Source organism: Marmota marmota, unplaced genomic scaffold, assembly GCF_001458135.2.
Source record: "Marmota marmota marmota unplaced genomic scaffold, marMar, whole genome shotgun sequence".
NCBI lineage: Eukaryota > Metazoa > Chordata > Mammalia > Rodentia > Sciuridae > Marmota > Marmota marmota.
The window spans coordinates 19,111,361-19,132,085 of record NW_025999977.1 but is presented as its reverse complement, the minus strand read 5'-3'; positions in this window follow the sequence as shown (position 1 = coordinate 19,132,085).

The window sequence follows — 20,725 nt, the reverse complement described above, 5'->3', positions numbered from 1 at the left end:
ATCTTTCCCTAATTTGTCCCAGCTAGGAATCGTAAGACTCCCTGAAAAGGCAAACCAAGGAGCTGCTATATCAGCTTCTCTCAAAAACATCTGCAAAGTGCTCTGCTTTACCTTAAGTCCTTTTGAACGTAGCAGCCCATCCAGGGCCAACAAAATTGGGCTTGAAGAGGTAGCGCCCATAATGTTTCCAAAGATATAATGAAAGTGAAAGTACAAAAATCCCCGCTCTCTCCTTTTCTACAGAGGAGCATCCCGCTACTTACTTGCGGATTCCCACTTACCTGGGAACTTACTGGTGCACCACCCTGACTGCTGAAAGTTCTGGATCCTGGGTTCGAGGAATATGTTCCACATGCCGGCCACCAACTGTCGCGACCCCTCGCCGGCAAGGGAAAACACGACACAGGATTCTTCTTTCAGCAGTTTATTCAGGCCTTGAGTCATGTATCATCTTCTAGCGCCCGCCGCTCGACACGCCCAAGCACAGCTTAATAAAGCCCCCCGCATCCCAATCCTAGGCCGCCACGTGGATCTCTCTCATAGGGTGGTAAGGGATTGCGCGCCAACTCTCCATAAAAGGAGTTGTTTATCACAGGCCACAGTGGAAGCCGGCGCCATCTTCTAATGGCGGCCACGGTCTATAAGAATGGCTTACCACAGTGTACATATGGAATAGGTATATAAATTTAAATTTTATTCAAGTTAGAATAAAATTAGAGGCAGAGAGAACAGGATAAAAATAACATTTGTAGAATATTTGCTAAGAAATTATTATTATTTAAAATTTTTTTTTTAGTTGTAGAGGGACATATAATCCCTTTATTTTGTTTATTTTTATGTGATGCTGAGAATTGAACCGAGTGCCTCACATGTGCTAGGCAAGCACTCTACCACTGAGCCACAACCCCAGCCCTGAGAAATTATTAAAACTGAAAATTCAGAAATTTTATAAGCCAAAAGCCATGGCATTACTTTTTTGAAAGTGTTGCAAGAAATAATTGTGAACATACGATCTTATAATTAGCCAAACTGTCTTTCAAAATGAAGATGAATAGAGATATTTCCAATGCAAACAAAACCATCGATTTCAGAGGCAATAACCCTGTACTGAAAAACAAATCAAATAACAAAAATAAACAAACTTGAGGGCATTCAAGCAGAACAGAAATATTCACAAACAGAAACAATCGTGTAGTAAGATACTTGTGTGCACACGCATACACACACACACAAAGGGGCAAAATGAGAATAGATCTAAAGCTTTATGAATTTTAAGTATATGAAATATTGGACCAGACATGGTGGTGCTTTTCTGTAATCCCAGCAGTTTAGGATGCTAGGCAGGATGACTGTGAGTTCAAAGCCAGCCTCAGCAATTTAGCAAGACCCTAAGCAACTTAGGAAGACCCTATCTCTAAATAAAATATAAAAGGGCTAGGGGTGTTTCTCAGTGGTTAAGCACACTTGGATTCAATCCTTGTTACCAAAAATAAAAATAAATACATGAAATATTGGAATACATAACAGCATACATACTAAATCCATGTAAAGTAGTAAAGATAGAGTGTGAGTGCTGATACTGTGCACCAATGAGCTTCTAAAAGAGGAATGAACAGTAACAATGACCAAGTAATAGAAAGCAAGGCAGGAAAGGAGAAAGAAAAGGATTAAATAGCAAATGCCCCATTTAGAAAATAAAGAGCAAGTCATTGGATTTAACCCAAGTTCATCAGTAATTTTATTAGATGGATTGTAAGAAAACCCTAGATATTGGGGCTGGGGATTGGCTCAAGCGGTAATGCGCTTGCCTGGCATGCATGGGGCCCTGGGTTCGATCCTCAGCACCACATAAAAATAATAAAATGAAGATATTGTGTCCACTGAAAACTAAAAAGTAAATATTAAAAAATTCTCTCTCTCTCTCAAAAAAAATGCTAAGAGGCTTGAAAATAAAACAAAAAGAGAATGCTGCAACAGAAGCCACATTTTCAATATTAGGGTGACACAAGAATGAAAGTAAAAGGATGTGAAATGATACATGACACAAATGTTTATAAAAAACAGCTGGTAATCTTTAAAGCAAGGTGTATTATCAGAGATGAGAGGGACATTTTGTAATGATAAAACAATCAATATAATGGGAACACATATCAATCCAAAATGTCCATATGCCTAATAAAAAAGATAGATCTACAGATAAAAATAGGCCAACACAAATTATTGCAGGTTTTAAGATAGCTTTCTCAATATCTGGTGGAACATAAATGTGAAAGAAGTGAGATACTGATTGCAAAAGTGCATTTTGAAAACTTAACCTAATTGAAATATAGGGAGTACCTAACACTTGAACAGTCACATTATTTTCAATGTCTCATGGAACATTTATACATTAATCAAACCGTAACTATTTCAAAGAATGAAACCATACAGAGTAAATTATCTGTTCATATTGAAATTAGCCTAGAACTAAGACAATAAAAACCAATACATCTAAAATGTTTTGACATTATGTAACAACCACCTAACTCACCTGTGAGTCATAGAGGAAATAACAAAAATTAGAATATATTTGGCCCTTGTGATAACAAGATATTAAAACTTGTATCTTGTAAATTTAATGTAGAGCTTAGAATATGATTTAGAACAGAAAAGTATGTAGTAGAAAAAGGGCTGAAAAATCAATGATAAGATTTCAGTCTAAAAACTAGAAAGGAAGAACAGAAATTAATTCACTAACTAAGCAGAAGAATGAAAATGGCAAAAAAATAGGAGCAGAAATTAAATAATGAGAAAGTAGATATATTTTTCAAGGAAAACAAAATAGTGCCAGGTGCAGTGGCACAAACCTGTAATCCCAGTGACTAGGAGGCTGAGGCAGGAAGATTGCAAGGTAAAAGTCAGTCTCACCAACTTAGTGAGACCCTGAGCAATTTAGCAAGATCCTGTCTCAAAATAAAAACCAAGAAGGGTTGGGGATGTGGCTTAGTGGTTAAGCACATCTGGATTCAATCCCCAGTATCTCTCTCCCCAACCCGTCAAAAAAACCCAACATAGTTAAACATTATTCTTTGATTAAAATTATTAAAATCCATTACAAAATATATCAATGAAAAAAGAATACATCAATTATTGATTATAATTTCTCCAAAAAAGAACAGTTATGTAAAATAGACAAGTTCCTTGAAAGCTATAATTTATTAAATGAATACAAGAAAGAACAGAAAAACCAATTAGTTCTATATTTATTAAAGAAAAATATTGATCATATTCAAATACTTCTAGTATGGGCTCTGTGTGTGTGTGTGTGTGTGTGTGTGTGTGTGTGATATCATATTTCTTAACACTTTTGTGAGATCAGCATAGCATTGATGTAAACAGCTGAGGAGGATATTATAAGATAGCAAAATTATGGATAAATGTCTCATATATATAGGTATAAAACACTTAGATAACATAAAGGATTAGATATTATAACCAAGCAGAGTTTATTTCACAAATGCATGTATGATTTGAGATCCAAAATCGGTCAATGTAATTATAACATTAACAGAATAATGCAGAGATAAAAAAAAAGAAGCAGAAAAAGCATGTGGTAGAATTTAGATCTCTTTTATGATCTATAAAAATATTTCAGTAAACTAGTAAAAAGCATGTGATAGAATTTAGATGTATTTTATGATGTACAAAAATCTTTCAGTAAGCTAGTAAAAAACCTTAGTGAAAATTAGAAAGTAAAATAAATATGTACATTATAATAGCACCACCAAATAACATTAACATAAAATTATGTAACTGAAAAAAAGAGACAGCACTATCTGTAAAATACCTGGAAGTGTTACACGTGATTGGTCAGAATATAATTGGTCAGAATATAAAATGGCTAGGCAGAATTCACTAAAGGTTAAAAATATGCATAACCTTTGTCCTAGGAGTTCCATTCTTAGCAATTTCCCAGAAGAAATGTGTATTCACTTGGATATAAAGACATATAAAAATGTTCTTGGTGTTACTGAACAGGGGTCTAAGGAGGTCCCTCAGAGTGGGCAGTGGGACCTCAACTCAACCAGGTGTTCTTGACTTCCACCCCTGAAAAGAATTTTAGAATGCATGGAAAACAAGGCACAGCAAAGATTTACAAAAGGACATCAAAGCAAAGGTATACACACCCCAAAAGCAGGGTGCAGAGCTCCTGTCTCTCACAGAAGAGGAGAGACACACCCAAGTTCTATCTCTCTGATGATATATAGAATTTCCCTGGGAGGAAGTGTCCTCAGGCAAGCTTTTGTGAAAATCAAATCCTATGTCAATCATGTGATATTGGGGGTTCAGAATGTTTCTTTTTGGTTAAGCAGTCTAGCCATACATCAGTAGTGGGCACATTGTGTATGTCTTTGAATCGTGTGACATTTAAATTGATTTTTTTTTCTTCTAGTTGATCCAGTACAAGCATATGCTGGAGGTTTTGTTCATCTAATTAAACAAATAAGCATGTCTGGTCATGTTCATGAATCCGGGTCTCCACCAGTTAGGTTCTCTTTTTCTTTCTTCTTGAGAGCCCACCTATCTCATGGATAATCTCTTTATTCATAATAGCCCCAAATTGGAAACAAGATCATTATTTTCCAACAACAAAATGGATAATATGATCTTATTTTAAAAATAAAATATTATAAACAGTGAAAATAAATAAACTTTACAAACAACAGTACAAGCAAATCTGATTGAATGAAAGAAGCAAATCTCTAAATACACACACACACAATTATATGTAATATAATTGTACAATTCTATTTCTATCATGTTCAAACATAGGCAGAATAATATAGGGTGATGATGAAATTCTGGGACAAAGGGTAAGCTAGTCATATACTACATCTTCATATTAATATGCATAAGTTTTTCAAAAATTTATCAAGACACACATGGATTTTGTAGACTGAAGTAAATTTTGTGAATTAAGTTAAACTTTGAAAATAGTTTTAAAAAAACATTGAGCTGGTTACAATGGCACACACCTGTAATCCCAGTGACTTGGGAAGCTGAGGCAGGGGGCTCACAAGTTTGAGGTTAGCCTCAAAAACTTAGCAAGGCCCCAAGCAATTTAGTAAGACTCTGTCTTAAAATAAAAAATAAAAGGACTGGTGATATAAGTCAGTGGTAAAGGGACTCTGAGTTCAATCCACAAATAATTAATTGATCAATTAACATATAATAGGGCTGGGGATGTGGCTCAAGCGGTAGCGTGCTTGCCTGGCATGCGTGCGGCCCGGGTTCGATCCTCAGCACCACATACAAAACAAAGATGTTGTGTCCACCGAAAACTAAAAAATAATAAATATTAAAAAATTCAAAAAAAAATTAACATATAATATTAATTTAGAAAACAGCCAGCAAAAATTCATGAAAGAATGGTAAAGTGTTATTCAGAATATGAACAAAAGCTACACATTATTTAGGACTGATTTAAATAAAACCAAAACATACAAAAGTACATAAATAAAACTGGTAGATGTTGTAGCAAAAACTGGCTACCCATAGTTTTCCAAATTCACTTCCACTTTGTGTTTATGTTTATACTATTTTATACCCATTAGATTGACAAAAATCAAATCAAATAAAAATACTCAGTGTTAATGAACATTTGGAAGGCTCCAAATCTCATAAACATTTTATAGCAATTTAAATATATTTAGCCAGATTGGAGAGTAAATCAGGAATTTTGAGTACTTTTAAAATGTACATATGATGTAATTCAGAAATTAAAATTCTAAGTGGGTAGCTAGAGGAGAGCTTGTAAATATGCCTAAGAGAAATAGAAAATATTTGCAAAAGTAACATCATTTAAAATGATAAAATTTGGAATCCCACATACAAAAACTATCCATGGATGAATGAATAAATAAAATGTACAGCATTATTTGTTGAATATTATAAAGAAGATTTCAAAATCAATGAACCAATATGTATCATCATGAGCAATCTAAAAATGATAATTCAATAATACAAGCAGTTTTAAAGAAAGGCATTCTTAGTATGTTAGTGTAAATAACATACTATATATTGATTGTATATACTATATACTTGATTATATATACATCAGAAACAGAAGTATTTCTGAAATAGAAGTATTAATAAACAGTAAGACATTGTCTCCCAAATCACAATAATTATAATTGCCTAATTTTTTTAAAATTTAAGGTTAGGAAAGAACAAAGTCTTTGGAGAAACTATATTAGCATTAGCGTTAAGTTTTCAGATTAAAGCATGAAGACATCTTAAATCGATCTCAGGAATATGCTTACTTCATATCCAATATTTTAATAAATGCAAACTAAAATTTTATTAGGAGTTCTATGTTTTCACTAGGCTAGCTTTGAAGAAGTAACAAAAACAGTACATTTTCAGAATATCTATTTTGTTAGAAAATGTGTACTGTATTTGTGAAAGTTGTATATTGAATATGGATATCATATGGATTCTTTTTTTGAGAGGAGGGTATCAGGGATTGAACTCAGGCACACTCAGCCATTAAGCCACATCCCCAGCCAGCCCTATTTTGTATTTTATCTAGAAACACAGTGTCACTAAGTTGCTGAATGGCTCGATTTTACTGAGGCTGGCTTTCAACACATGAACCTCAGGTCTCACCTTCCTGAGCTCCTGGGATTATGGGTGTGCACCATTGCGGCTGGCTGACTATCATGCACATTCTAATGATGTGAGGAGGAAAACATTATTCCCATAATGACACTGTTTAAAGTAGGGAAAACTTTGCAAAAGAATTCAATATCCATAATATGTAATTAATGGGAAACATCCCTAAATTGTAGAGCAGATGGACAGTATCTAAAGATTGGATTTATTTCACATTCAGTTCTAAGATTTATTGTATTCAAAAAAATTTTTCTATCTATTTTTAAATTGATAAACAGAAAATTTCATGTTCTATGGATATAGCTCTGTAAGTCTTATGCCATATAAGTGTCATGTAAATGGAATTACAGATAGACTTTGTAGTTCTTTGGATCTGGCCTCTTTAGTTAAGAAAATGCATTTGAGACTCAAGGTGCTTTTCATTTCAGTACTGTTATTTCATTGTATTAATTTGACTGTTTAATTATTCAGCTATTGAATGACATTGGTAGTTTCTAGTTTTTTAGTGATTATGGATAAAGCTGTGAAAGACATTTGCATCAGATTTTGACATAGAATGCTGAATTAATAAGTATGGATTTGTCTGTAAGTTTGACAGTTTTACATCACTTATTCTGAATCTCTTTTAAGTCTACTCTTTTTTATCTTTTATTACATATATTTCTATGAATCAGAAACAAATAGTTAATGTTTTATTTTATTTATTATTTAATTATCAAAGTACTATAAAATTAATATCTTTAATTCCCTATGACTTTATAACAATCTCTAATAATATTTTAGTGTTACTTTAATAACAAAATTATTGTAACTCATGCCATGGTAAATAATTTCATTCATTATTATTTAGGATAGAAAATAACCAATTACCAATAACCAATAACATGTAAGATTTTGTCTTTTATTTAAAAATAAACTTCTGGCTGGGTGCAATGGTGTACACCTGTAATGCCAGCAGCTTGGGAGGCTGAGGCAGGAGGTTCAAGAGTACAAAGTCAGTCTCAGCAAAAGCAAGGCACTAAGTAACTCAGTGAGACCTTGTCTCTAAAATAAAATATACAGAAAGGGCTGGGGATGTGGCTCAGTGGTGAGCGCTTCCTAGTTCCATCCCTGGTTAAAAAACAAACAAACAAACTTCTAAAGAGAATTCTACATTTATGTTTTGTTTTTTATTGTTTTTTAGGTACTAAAGATTGAACTCAGGGGTGCGTAACTAATGAGGCACATCCTCAGCCCTTTTTCTATTTTATTTCAGAGACAGTGTCTCTGAAATAAAATAGAAAATTTAGAGTTGGTTAGGGTCTTGCTAACTTACTTAGGATGGCTTTGAACTTTCCATCCTCCTGCCTCTGCCTCCTGAGCTGCTGGGATTTCAGGCATGCGCCACACTTCTAGGTCTTTATTATCAAATAGAAAATAGTGTTCCATGATTTTGAATATATATGAAAAGAATGTCCTATGTTTTTTAAGAAATGTAAAACTGATGGTAGTTTCCTCTGTCTCTGTTTTTTCCTGACCTTACATTTTTAAGAATCCACAGACCATTGTAATGATTGTGATTTGGGAGGCAGTGTCTGATCTTTTAAAGTTCATGTTTACATTCTCAATTTTCATTTGTGGACTACTGATCAAAATTTTCTATAAAATTGTTAATATGTCAAGACATAGTATAGCTCTCACTTGAAAGCCTTTGTTACCTTTAAAGAATACAGACTACATCCTTGCATTTCTCCTCATGATCTGGCCCCCAGGACTTGGGATCATGGCAGAGTGCTGGCTTCCCACTTTTTGCTTTTCTTTGTATTGTTAGTATTATTTTCAATCTGACCTTGATTTGTAAGAATCTTTTAAAATGACTGTTCCTTTTACTGGAAAGTAGAGTAGTTAAAACTGTTTAATATAAATTACAAGTCAATTTAAAGTGGCAAATTCAAACTGTTGCGTGCCACAGTATGTTAAAAGTCAGTGAAGCAAAGATGACTTCATTAATTTCTGCTTTGTAGAAATTTCACTGTGTTCTGATATTTAATTTAAAATTTATAATGCTTGGTATATCAACTGAATAGGTAATAGGGGAATCCATATATTAAATATTAGTAACACTGATATTTCTTGCTTAATATAGTAATGAATAGAATTAGAAAGTCTAAAATGCTCCTTTAATACCCCAGTAAACCACTCTGAGACTCCACAGGCCTCAGGACAGAGACAAAAAGCAAACAAAAGTTTCTCTGTGTACAAAGTATCTTCCTAATGTGAGCATTGTCTGACCCATCTGTGATTTATGGTACCTTCCAGTCCGAGGCTATTTCTTTTTTTTTCTTTTATTATTATTATCTTTTTATTTGTTTTAATTAGTTATACATGATAGTGGAATGGATTTCGATTGTTTGTACACAAATGGAGCACAACAGTTCATTTCTCTGGGTGTACACGATGTAGAGTCGTAGCACATGTGCAGTCATACATGCACCTAGGGTGCCCAGGTCCATTTATAACCTGATGTGTTATCTATAAAGTTCATACTTGCTTTGACTGTGAACTAATCTCCAACCTATTCCTGGGACAGTTTCCTATAGTGCAAAACTACACACACACACACACACACACACACACACACACACACTGTGCGCACACATTAGGTAGGAATAAAACAAAAATGAAAAACAAACAAAATACTATAACCTTTGTGCTTCAGACCACAGTGTCATGCAAAATAAAGTGACACAGTAATAGTCTGTGTGCTTCAAGCCTTCCTCTGCTATGTGAAAGCCCTAAGCCTCTTCCAAGGTGCTTTCCAACCAGTTATGCTATAGGAAGGGTACGTCTCAGGCATTGCTGGCGAGGTATCCTCAGTCACCACAGGGCCTTAATGACTTCTTCCTCTTTGTTCTGATGTTTTTCATAATGCTTGGGATCAAGTTCCCTACTGCCTGATAGGGTGCATCCGGGCAGATCATTGGTTATTAACCTTGAATTCATTCAAATCACAGTTTTTCTATTATACTATTAAACCATTACATAATGTTTTATTACTCTGTGGATAATTTATAGCCTTTTCCAACCTATACTTCTTGTATAAAATGGCATCTCCTCTCCTCCTCGAGGCATACTTCATTAGCTTTTAATTAAAAATAAAACTTCCTTTTGCAGAAAGACATTTTAGTTAATTTGTCAAAAAATATGCACTTATTGATTTCTTAAGTCGTGCTCAGCATTATTCATGGGATTGGCATCATGTTGAAGTTAAAAGAGTGGATTCCTTCCCAGTGAGTGGGCAGTGTAATTAGGGAACCAAGGAAAACACACAGGATATTACTGATGCCAAAACGTTATGAAATAAAATATGATACAAAAGAAATAAAACCGGAAACTGTCTTTGGTATACTGTCTTCTTACTGAATCATGTAGCTCTCAAGTTCAAATGGTAAAGGAGTTATTACGAAAGACCTTCATGGATTTCATCTCCTTCCTATGTCTCCACCTTTTTTCTTCAGAACAGACTCAATGATAGTATACATTTTCATAATCTTTTTCTTTTTCTTTGCTGACCATAATCTCCTTAGGAGACCTTAAACTTCTCAAGGGCACAAAATATAAATTCTACTTCTTTGTCCATCTACCATAAACCTAGCCAAGTGCTAAGCAAGGAATAAATGCATGATGAGATGTTTTAATCAGAGCTGACAGATGGTTTTATATCCCTCACTATCTGAGGAAATGCTTGCTTACATCTGCCCATGTGTTTTTAAATTTCTGTATGTCAGAGTAAAGGCGAAATATTTGCTTTGGAGGCGCATTGGAAACAGAAATGTTAAAACTTCCTTTAGGGAAAATCCGAGGCAAAGGGTCTCCTATTCTGGTCCATTCCTGTGTTTGATCCCTTGATTCTGTGATTAACTATCTCATTTACAATTGACATTGAAAATAAATTTTCCTCACTTGTTGTAGCTTCATTTTTGCATTCTTTCACTACTGGCTATTATTTATTAACTCAGTGACTGCATTATTTACAGTAACTGAAAAACAGTGCTGAAGATTTTATGAGATCTTACAACATCTGACTTTTAGACTGTTGAAATGAAAGAGTTTGGAAATAGTTTCTGCCACCTGCCACCCAGGAGGTCCAAGATGTCCATTAGAAACAAAATCTGGGTAAATTATGACTGAAGTCATTCTGGCTTGTTTCTAGTTTGTGCCATAATAGTTTTATTTATTTATTTACTTTGAAAGATTGACCATAAATATTGGGAACTAGTATTAGGATTGTAATTTCCATTAAAGCATCGGTAAAACATTTTCAAAAGATTTTTAATGCTTGATGTTTGGGTTTAAAACTAATCAAAAGGCAAAACAAAACAATTATTTAGGAGTAACTAAGGGTTTTTTTGTATAAAATGAGATAGTTAAGAAAATACAAATAGCTGGAACCTGTCAATAGCTTAAGTATAACAGAAGCATAATTTTTAGTTTTTAATTTCATCAGTATATAATATTTATCTTTGTTGAAACATTTCTCCCTCTACAGAAATGTTCCTTCAGAATCTCTTCATACAAATCATATTATATCATTTTTTTTACAGGCTAACATATTTGTTAATAATTGTTCTCAAATTGTTTCCTGCTAGGTTTTCTATCATTCCAACAGTCTTTGTATGCATAATTTCCCTTTAGTGTCTTTTATGAGCAATTCTTTATTTCTGATGGCTGATAGAGAATGACTTTATAATTCATTTTTGAATAGGTGAAATAACTTACAAAATCTCTCAAAGCAGGTGTATCTACTTGCTTGCAGCTTTGTTGAGTCATATTTTTTTGGAACCTCCGGAGGATGTTGACTTAGCATGATAAAAATTATTAACTGGTGAAACTATAAAGAAAACACAGATTCTACTCACAGACTCATCCTAACCTTTCTCATCATGAAATGCATTTCAAAGACATAGATGCTTCCTTTTGCGATGTATCTTGAGATCAGAGGATGAAAAAAGATTCTCCATAAATATGCATCAAGTACAGCTGTTTGATTTATACATTATGCAGAAACATTAAGAAAACAAAGTTGAGTATAACCTTGCAGTAACACACACACACACACACACACACACACACAGCACACCATTTCAAAAAGAAGCAGTGTGAAACATTTTAGTCTTTCATGAAAATTGAAGAATTGCAATTTGGCATTTGAAGATGTATTTAAATCATTAAAACACTACTGAAATCTATTTACTGAATCCTCAATCCTCTCTCTAGTTTCTGTACTATAAAATTTGGTTTTCAAACCAGGGGGGATTTTTCTTTTTGACATGATGTAAATTCCAACAGTGCTGTTAGGTTGGAGTCTTAGCATCTCCTCTACTGCATAGGTTGAGTAACTCTCTCCATTAGAAGACAATCACTCAGAGAAACAGATTGACTATGCAATGGAAACCTGTCCTCAACCGTCAGGCCCCTCCCACTTGCTCAAAGCCTTTCCGTATCTAGAGAGGACCCTTGGCAATAGGTTCTTAGGTCAATATGTCTCAAGCTATTAGTCAGCTGCTAAAACTTATATTTGAAACATTTTTAATCTTTAGACAGCATACATTTCTTCCTAATCATTATTTGTGTGTTTCCTAGGGTGTATTCACCCCTATGAAATCTGGATCTCCACTTGGTCTCTGCATAGGACTCAGTCTGGTAGGCTCTATCTACAAACTGTAATAACTCAGTCTCCTTATCTCTGCATCATCATTTCACTACTGCTGTTTGTGGATGTTGAGTGCACTGGTTGAACAAATAATTTCACTCAAACCAGGAATCAAGGAAAGAGAATCCAGCCAGGCACAGTGGTGCACACCTGTAATCCCAGTGGTTTGGGAGGCTGAGATAGGAGGGTTGTGAGTTCAAAGCCAGCCTCAGCAATGGCGAGACACTTAGCAACTCAGTGAGACCCTGTCTCTAAATAAAATACAAAACAGGGCTGGGGATGTGGCTCAGTGGTTGAGTGCCCCTGAGTTCAATCCCTGCCCCCCCCACAAAAAAAAAGAAAGAAAGAAAGAAAGAAAAGAAAATTCAGTTGATTAGTTGATTTTCTTTCAAGAACTGTTACATTAGTAGCCCCATCATATTCTATTTGTGTATATTTGGAATAGGTAATTCACCTTTGAATGAGAACTCCCAGGAATTCAGAAGTCTTTGAAGAAAATTTGTAATTCAAAATATAAATAAATTCAGAATGAGATTATTTGGGCATATCTTTGTTTTTCTTCTTTCTTATTTGTTACATTTAATCCTGAAGTTGAGGTGTGTATTAGAACTCTAAGTTTCAGCCTTCTACTGCATTTAAAAAATAGTTAGCAAAGAAACCATTTAATAGAGGAATAGGTACATTTATATTTGCACAATTACTCCACTTGAATCTTAGTTTTTTTTTCCCCCTTAGGTTGTTGGATAAATAACAGTACTTTTAAGAAAAGAAAAGCTAATTAGGGAACAATTAGATGGGCATTTTGCATATTTTCCTTTTATACAGAATTCCTAGTAGACAAGTTTCTCCAAATGTGCTGAACAATAGAGTCTGATATTAAAAGGCAGAGCAGGCTAAATATGGATAAATGTGAAATGCCCCAATTATTTCCTGTGGATTTAATTGATTGAGCTCATTTTGGGGGTGTCTTTTCTATTGACTAAAAATTGACTTCTTAGACCAACTTACAAAATGACCTTTGAAGAAGAAATTTTCAATACACTTGTTCAGTTTCCATGCCACTAAAAAAGGTGTTATTTATAGTTAAGTACAATAATTTTGTATAATGTACAGCAGGTATCATTTTAAACATAATAAATGAAATTTTGATTTTAGGCACTATTTATAAGGCACTTCATCTTACATTATTCTACATTAAAATCAAAGATACCCAATTCTATGCAGGGGTTTCCTTCAAAGTCAATTCAATAGCCACATTTAAACTCCAGCTTTTCCTATTTTACACTTTGAAGTTATAATAACATACTAGTGACCTTTTTTTAGAAATTTAGTTCTGCATGTTAACCTTACTAAAGGAAATCCACACATTATATTATTACTCTAAGTCTTCATTTTACTGTGCAGTTAACAGAAACATTCACTTAACACATGATGTTTAATTTCCTCTTGAGTTTTGGCTTATTATATTCTATGTAATAGTGGTTAAACAACAACTCAACTTAGCTCAGGTTGAGAAATAACTGAATGTATAGCACAGAAAAATATTAAGATTGTGGAAGTGAAACTGGTGTAAGAATGTACTTGATGACATTCAAATGAACCCATTTATTAGTAAACTACTTCCAAAAATAAAATTAGGAATTTAAGAGAGCCACTTCATGATTCTTATGATATCAGAATGTTTAGAAAAAATGAGAACAAACCATATTCTTTTAACTGTACACCTTGTGCCCAAGGAATAGCATTTTGGAGATTGAATATTAATCTGGCATCCCAGATTAATAGATGAAGTAAGTCAAATTAATTTATGATGTAGTCAAATCCTGGCTCTACTCTCTAGTAGTTGTATGACTTTGGCTATGATAAAGGATCTTTCTCAGTCTCCAGTTACTTATCCATTAAGTATAAATATAATATGTAATTAATATTTGTGGTGAACATTAAATATGTTGGTATTTATAACATTTATAAACTATTTTCACACACCTTTTATATAACTGATAAGTAAGTCTTCAGATATGAATGTGTATACATATGTTTTTATAAACCAATCCTCAGTGATTCATGTAAAAACAAATTTTCTAGATCATTCATAATTATTTAAAATTATTTCAGATAGCTGTCTTTCCAACATCTGGTATAATTTTATCATTTTGGCAAATATATAGAGAATACATATGTGCCTGAATGAGTAAAGTTATAAAAACACATTTATTGAGGTGGGTTGTGGAAAAAAGTAATCATTTTAACATTGAGTCTGTGTTACTTGGATCCCTTCTGGTGTTCAGTTAATCTATGTCACAGTTTCCTTTTGACTTTATCAACAATAGAGTACATTCTATATTTTATGGGAACCAAAATTTTGTTACTACTATTACTACTACTACTTTGTAAATATCATGGAGGAAATATCCTTATTGATATGGAACCAGAAATATTATAAGTTCTCAACAAATATTTGTTTGTAGATTTATTTTTTAAAATGCCATCCTGGGAATGTTTTCTGCTTGATTTTATATTAGAACTTGACCTATGAAGTAGGTCCAGAAAATTTTGAGGAGAGTGTTGGCATGTGACAATGTATAGACTTAGGCTTCAGGTTCATGCATATCATTTAAATTTTAAATAATGTGATTGACAGAGCTGTTCTTGTCTTTTCACTCAAACATAAATCTGTGGTGTCCAGTTGATTGTCCTACCATAGCACAAGATAGGTTTAACTTCAGATCTAGCTAAATATTTTCCCAGTATTAAAAAGATCGCTCTATATTTTTCCTGCATTATTTTATCAAATTTTCTCATGCAACCTCATTACTCTGCTGCATGAAATTTTTCTTCCTATCCTACTGTAACATCATGGTAAATAGTTTAGTCTCTAAATCCAGACCATCTATGGATAAGTTTTTACTCTGCTCTTACCAGCTGTGGGATCCTGGAGAATTTCATCAAGAGAAATGTGCCTTGATTTCCATCTCTAAAATGGTAATAACTACAGAGCCTGCATGCATTTGAACAGTGCATGTCACATAGAAAATGTTCAATAAATGCTGCTGCTTTAATTATTGTTGTTGTTGCCTTGTTAGGCAAACTCATTTACCCCTGCATTCTATCGGACTGAAATGCAGATATTATCTCTTAGAGTCCAGGCCAATTTACTCACATTTTTTTAAATATCATTGACCCAAGTGATTCAGAATATTTCCACATATGATTTTAAAGGATTCTATTTGAAAATACACTGTTAATTTTAGTAAAAGCAGATAAAAAGCAGTTTGAGAGAGGGTTATATATACTTATTTAAATATTAAAATTAAAAGTAGTTTTATACTTTGTAAAATAATTACCACTGTTAATGCTATCAAATACTATCAAAAGTATATGAATATGTGTGTTTTCTGTTGAAACCCAATTAGATGTTTCAGTGGATGCAAAGTATTGTTCATGTATAAATAACAGGGATATTCAATGATTATGGGTCAACTTTTAGATCCAATACTACAATGTTGCTACATTTTCATTACTTCAGTTTTCTAATATCAATAAAGATTAATGGACATCTAGAATTAAAACTTGAAAAAAATAGAATTAAAACTTGAAATATTCAGAACGAAAAATCATCCTTTGCTTTACAGAATACTTAATAAGCACATGTATGTATGTGTCACGTCATCTATTAACTATTAATGATTTCTCTACTTAAAAATGTTTTAGGAATGTCTCCATTTAAAGGTTTTCCTGTGTTGGTATTTAGGCATCTTTCTTAAAAATATTATTTCAAAATAAGAAATATATGTTTTTATTCTTCAGAAAGTTTTTTGCTTTTGACTTATTCTTTTTGCTTCCCAAGACTGCAGATCATGGTCTTGCTAATTCTGAGGAGCAGAAGTCAGTTTCTGCATCATTGCCATTGGTGATGAGTGATACGTTTGACAAAGGTTAGGAAGCTTTTATAACCACTTGACAGCAATGACCACTGAAGATAGCAATTCCCACTCATTTTTCTGGAAATAGAGCAGCAACATCTTTGTTCAAGAGTTTCCATCTGATTTAGAAGACCTTTACCCTGTGCATTTCTGTAAATATTTTACTCATCCTCTCAAGCTAGTCTATATAAATAGTATCTTTTCCCCAAAAACTTTTCTCTAGTTAGAATTAAAATCTTTCTTGTGGGATTAATATATATATATATATAAGTCATTTACTTATAATCTTACTATATACATCCTGTAACACTTTTTTGACTTATATAAAGTTTTTTCTTCCCTTGTCAGTAGAGAAGGGATAAAAGTTGGATTCACATATAGTGTCTAATTCTGTATCCTCAAAATGCCTAAGGAGGTACAATTAATGTGATATACATTTATTCAATATTAGTTGAATTGTATTGAAATGGTTATGGGAATGAAAACACTAAGGCAGGAAATACTTTAGTTCAACATTTATTTCCACTAACTCCTATTTATAAATTAATTGGCTCTTATTAAAATTTGTTAACAGAAGATTCTGTACTATAAGTAGAAATTACAATGCAGAGAATTCAGTTTTAAATGCAAGGAAGCTACAAACACCATTTGGAATTCCAGATTAAAGTGAGATGGTTGTGGGTGAGGTTGTAAGAGAATGAGAAGAGATTGGAGATTGGCCTGGAATATTAGATAGGTTAGATGGGAATTAGATGGTTAGGTTGGGAGAAGACAGTTGATACAGCCTTTTAAGTAAAGGCAAACTGCAGTTGAAGGTGGGTAAAATCACTTAAGCATATAAAAATTGGAAGCCATTTCACTACTGCTATCTCTATGAGAAAGTATACAACAAGCACTCAAGGAGACTTGAAATAGGTGAGCCATGAAAGCTGAATTGCATGAGGATAAAAAAATTCCATTTACAAGGAGCACATATCTCAGATAAAGATACATGGTGGTCTGGAATCAAATGGCACTCAGTACACTGTGGCTGATGGACATTTGCTGGCTTCATCTCCAGGGAGACCCGAATGTGTTGCACTGATTAACTGAGCAGGGTGTCTCATTTCTATGATTTAGTTCCTCCAAAAGTGTACTCTCAAGTGCAGGGGTTTATGCAGCATTTAATTCTAAATGGCCCATTTGGAAGTAGAAAAAAACAAATCAGTATCAATTTGACTGAGAAATTTAACCATAGTAATGATGAAAAATCACCAATTGGCAGCTCTTAAACTCCTTAGTACTAATAGTCAATGTAGGGAGAAGACTATGAAAATATATAAGTAAAATGGAACTGATCTCAGACTATAAGGTTAGGCAAAACTTGGAGGTACAAACTTTTGTAACTTAATGGAAATATCAGACTTAACAGTTGAGGTTAAAGGTTTTTTCAAAAGGAAATTTTAAGACTGATATGAAAATTGTCTATTTTTAGGAGACTCTAGTCGCTATAAGGGTATAGCCGTTAATTAGCAATGAGGTTCACAAATCAAAATCCAGATTCAACTCTAAGCTTTTTATTTATTTATTTTTAAATTTTGGTACCAGGGATTGAACCCAGGTGCACTTAACCACTGAGTCATATCCCCAATCCCCTTTTTATTTTATTTTTATTTTGAGGCAGGGTCTCACTAAGTTGCTTAGGGCCTCTAAGGATATTTTTGACATTCTATCCATTTAATTTTTGGTTAGGCCCCTAATAGTGGTTTTATCTTGGAGATGATACGGTTAACTTCGGGGCATTAAGAAAGGACTGCAACAGCATGAGTTAAAGCTCTAATTACACTTTACACATTCTTATTCCATTGAAGACCAGTTGAAATATTGGGATATGACATCTAATATCAGGAAACAGACTTTCACGTAATAGATTAGCTAGTGAATCACATGAAAAAAAGAGTCACTGAACTATATTTTCGGGTGATTTCAGATTTTAAAATATGGCTCTTCAGTGCTCAGTGACGTCATTATTTTGCATGCACTGTGTGTACATACACATAACTGACAATGACAACTACATACAATTCAAAGAACAGAAACATGCTGTTTTGAAATTTGTTCAGCATAACATGGCTGGGTTTCAAAACAGAGACATATTTGTTTTCCACCTTATGGCAGAACATCCATCCCTCTCAAAAGTCCATCACTGAAGACCTGCCTATACTCTGATAAATTTAGTTATATCTTAAGAATTTTTTTTTCCCTTCAGGAAAGAATGAGGAGAGCTGATACCCTTGCTGACCTTCTAGCATTACTCATGGTTGAGAGAATAAATAACACTATACCACCAGTCTCCATGTAAACACTAGCATTTTTTTCCCCCAGCAACCTGTACCTAAACCATAAAGGGACTTACAGTGTCCTTTTAACCAAGTAATTCTGAGAATGACTGAGTTTTTCTAAGCACATAGCTCAGTGCCCGACATGTGGATGAGATGAAATGCATGATACCTTCTTAAGCAAGAGCACTCTGCTTCCCAAGAATGCCATTTTTTTAAAGGGCTTCTTTTTATAATTGTGGGGCATGTGACATGTGGAATGTTCTTCTGTGATAAATTGTAATTAAAGCTTCTATTTTTAAATGTGTTTATATCCTGTATACTTAGTATGGGCTGGCAGTTCTATCTTGGTAGGCCCATGGTAAGGAAGGAGAGAAGGATTAAGGGTCAAGGAGCTGAACTTGAAACCACATTGATGAGTGGGATATAGGAGTTCCAGAGCTGGGGAGGAAGTGCATCTAGTAGAAGGAAGGTCTGGACTGGGAAAAGGAGCTGAGGCCATTTGATTGATTTATTGAGCTGCTTCAGTTAAAGGAGATATAATGCCTACCTTGTTTTGTCAATTAGCATGCCTCGTTGTATTTGAAAAATAATGTGGATCATGCCTGCAGCTATATATATTTTTTACTTTAATTAATGTACAGTTTACTTATGTTTGAACAAACCTAATTTTACTGATCCATCTTCAAAGGTATACATAGATACATCCAGTTATTCTGTTATTAGCAATGCATTTACTCTGATCCTGTCATAATTTGTCATTCCTCCTTACATCATGATGATTATGATCATGAGAAGGATGAGTACGATTAGGGAGATTATCAACAAAGTCATTATTGATCACCAGGCACTGTGTTAGCTGCTCATAAACACATGATAACACCCCTACACAGTCAGCTGAGTAACAACACAAAAGTAAACAAATAAAATATGTGAAAATGAGTGCTATGTTAAAGGTTTGTCTTTGGTTACTGCATTTCATAATCTATAAGCCAATCTTTGGCGCACTAGGAAGGATTTCTTCAGGACAAGAGACAACTAATTGCGTACTGGAAGGAGGAATATGAGCTATCCAGGGGAAAGAGTGAAGAAAAGAATGTCCTAGGCAGAGATAGAATCTTGGACAAAGAGCCAAGAGGAAGAAAGCTCATGAGAAGCTTAGTAAGCTACAAATGATTCCATTTACCTAGAATCTAAATTTCAACAGGAATAAAAACAGGTGATACCAGAAAAGAAGAGAAGTTTCCTTCCTTATTTCCCCCTTCCTTTCTGTTTTCCTCTCTTTCTTCCTTCTCCCTTCCCTCTCTTTCCTTATTCTTCCCTCTCTCTCTTTCTTTCAATATTGTTTGCCTTATAAGTTAACACTCATCCCTACCAGGTGCTACCTTGAAGAATCAATTCCTTTATGGGATCATGGGAAGCCCTAAGATTCTTAGTACAATTGCTTCTCATTTTATTTTGTCTCCCTAATTTTTTGCTCTCTTACCTAAATATCATTTATATATAGAAAAATAATTGAAAACCACCCAGTCTTTTGTCATTTTTAAAAAAGAGTTTATTCTATGTTTTAGGAGATATTTGCAGCGGACCAAGCTTCTTCTATTAGCAAGTTCCCAAACCACTCTCCTGGAGATGGGATTTAGCTCTGTTCTGTAACAATGCACAGTGAATTTCTCATTTGCCCTTAAGCTCCTTGGCCCGGTGACACACCACTTTAGGTTTAATCAGTCAGAAAAATCACAAAAGCTCCCAGTCTCAAGTGACCACTCTGACCTTTTTTTTCCCCTGAAAACAGGAAGAGAAGAAATTTCCCTATTTTGTGCAGTCTGTCTTTGATTCTCTATACACCTGTGTGTTTTGTTTATTTCCAATCCACTGTGACCTAAGTTAATGCTGCTTCTGTCAGTGGGAAAGCAGCAGTATGCTTTTCTGCCACTATAAGCAATCGTTTCTAGAGGTTTATCTCCTTGAGGGTGTAATTTTTATCAGGATTTTTTGAAGGGAAGCAAAGAACATATGAGAAAAACTCAGGCAACTGCATACTGGGGCTTGGCTGGAGAAGGATTTAGGTTTGGTTCATTTATTAAAGCCAAAGTTCTTGATCAACAAGTTCTCAAAAAAAAAAAAAAAAAAGTCCC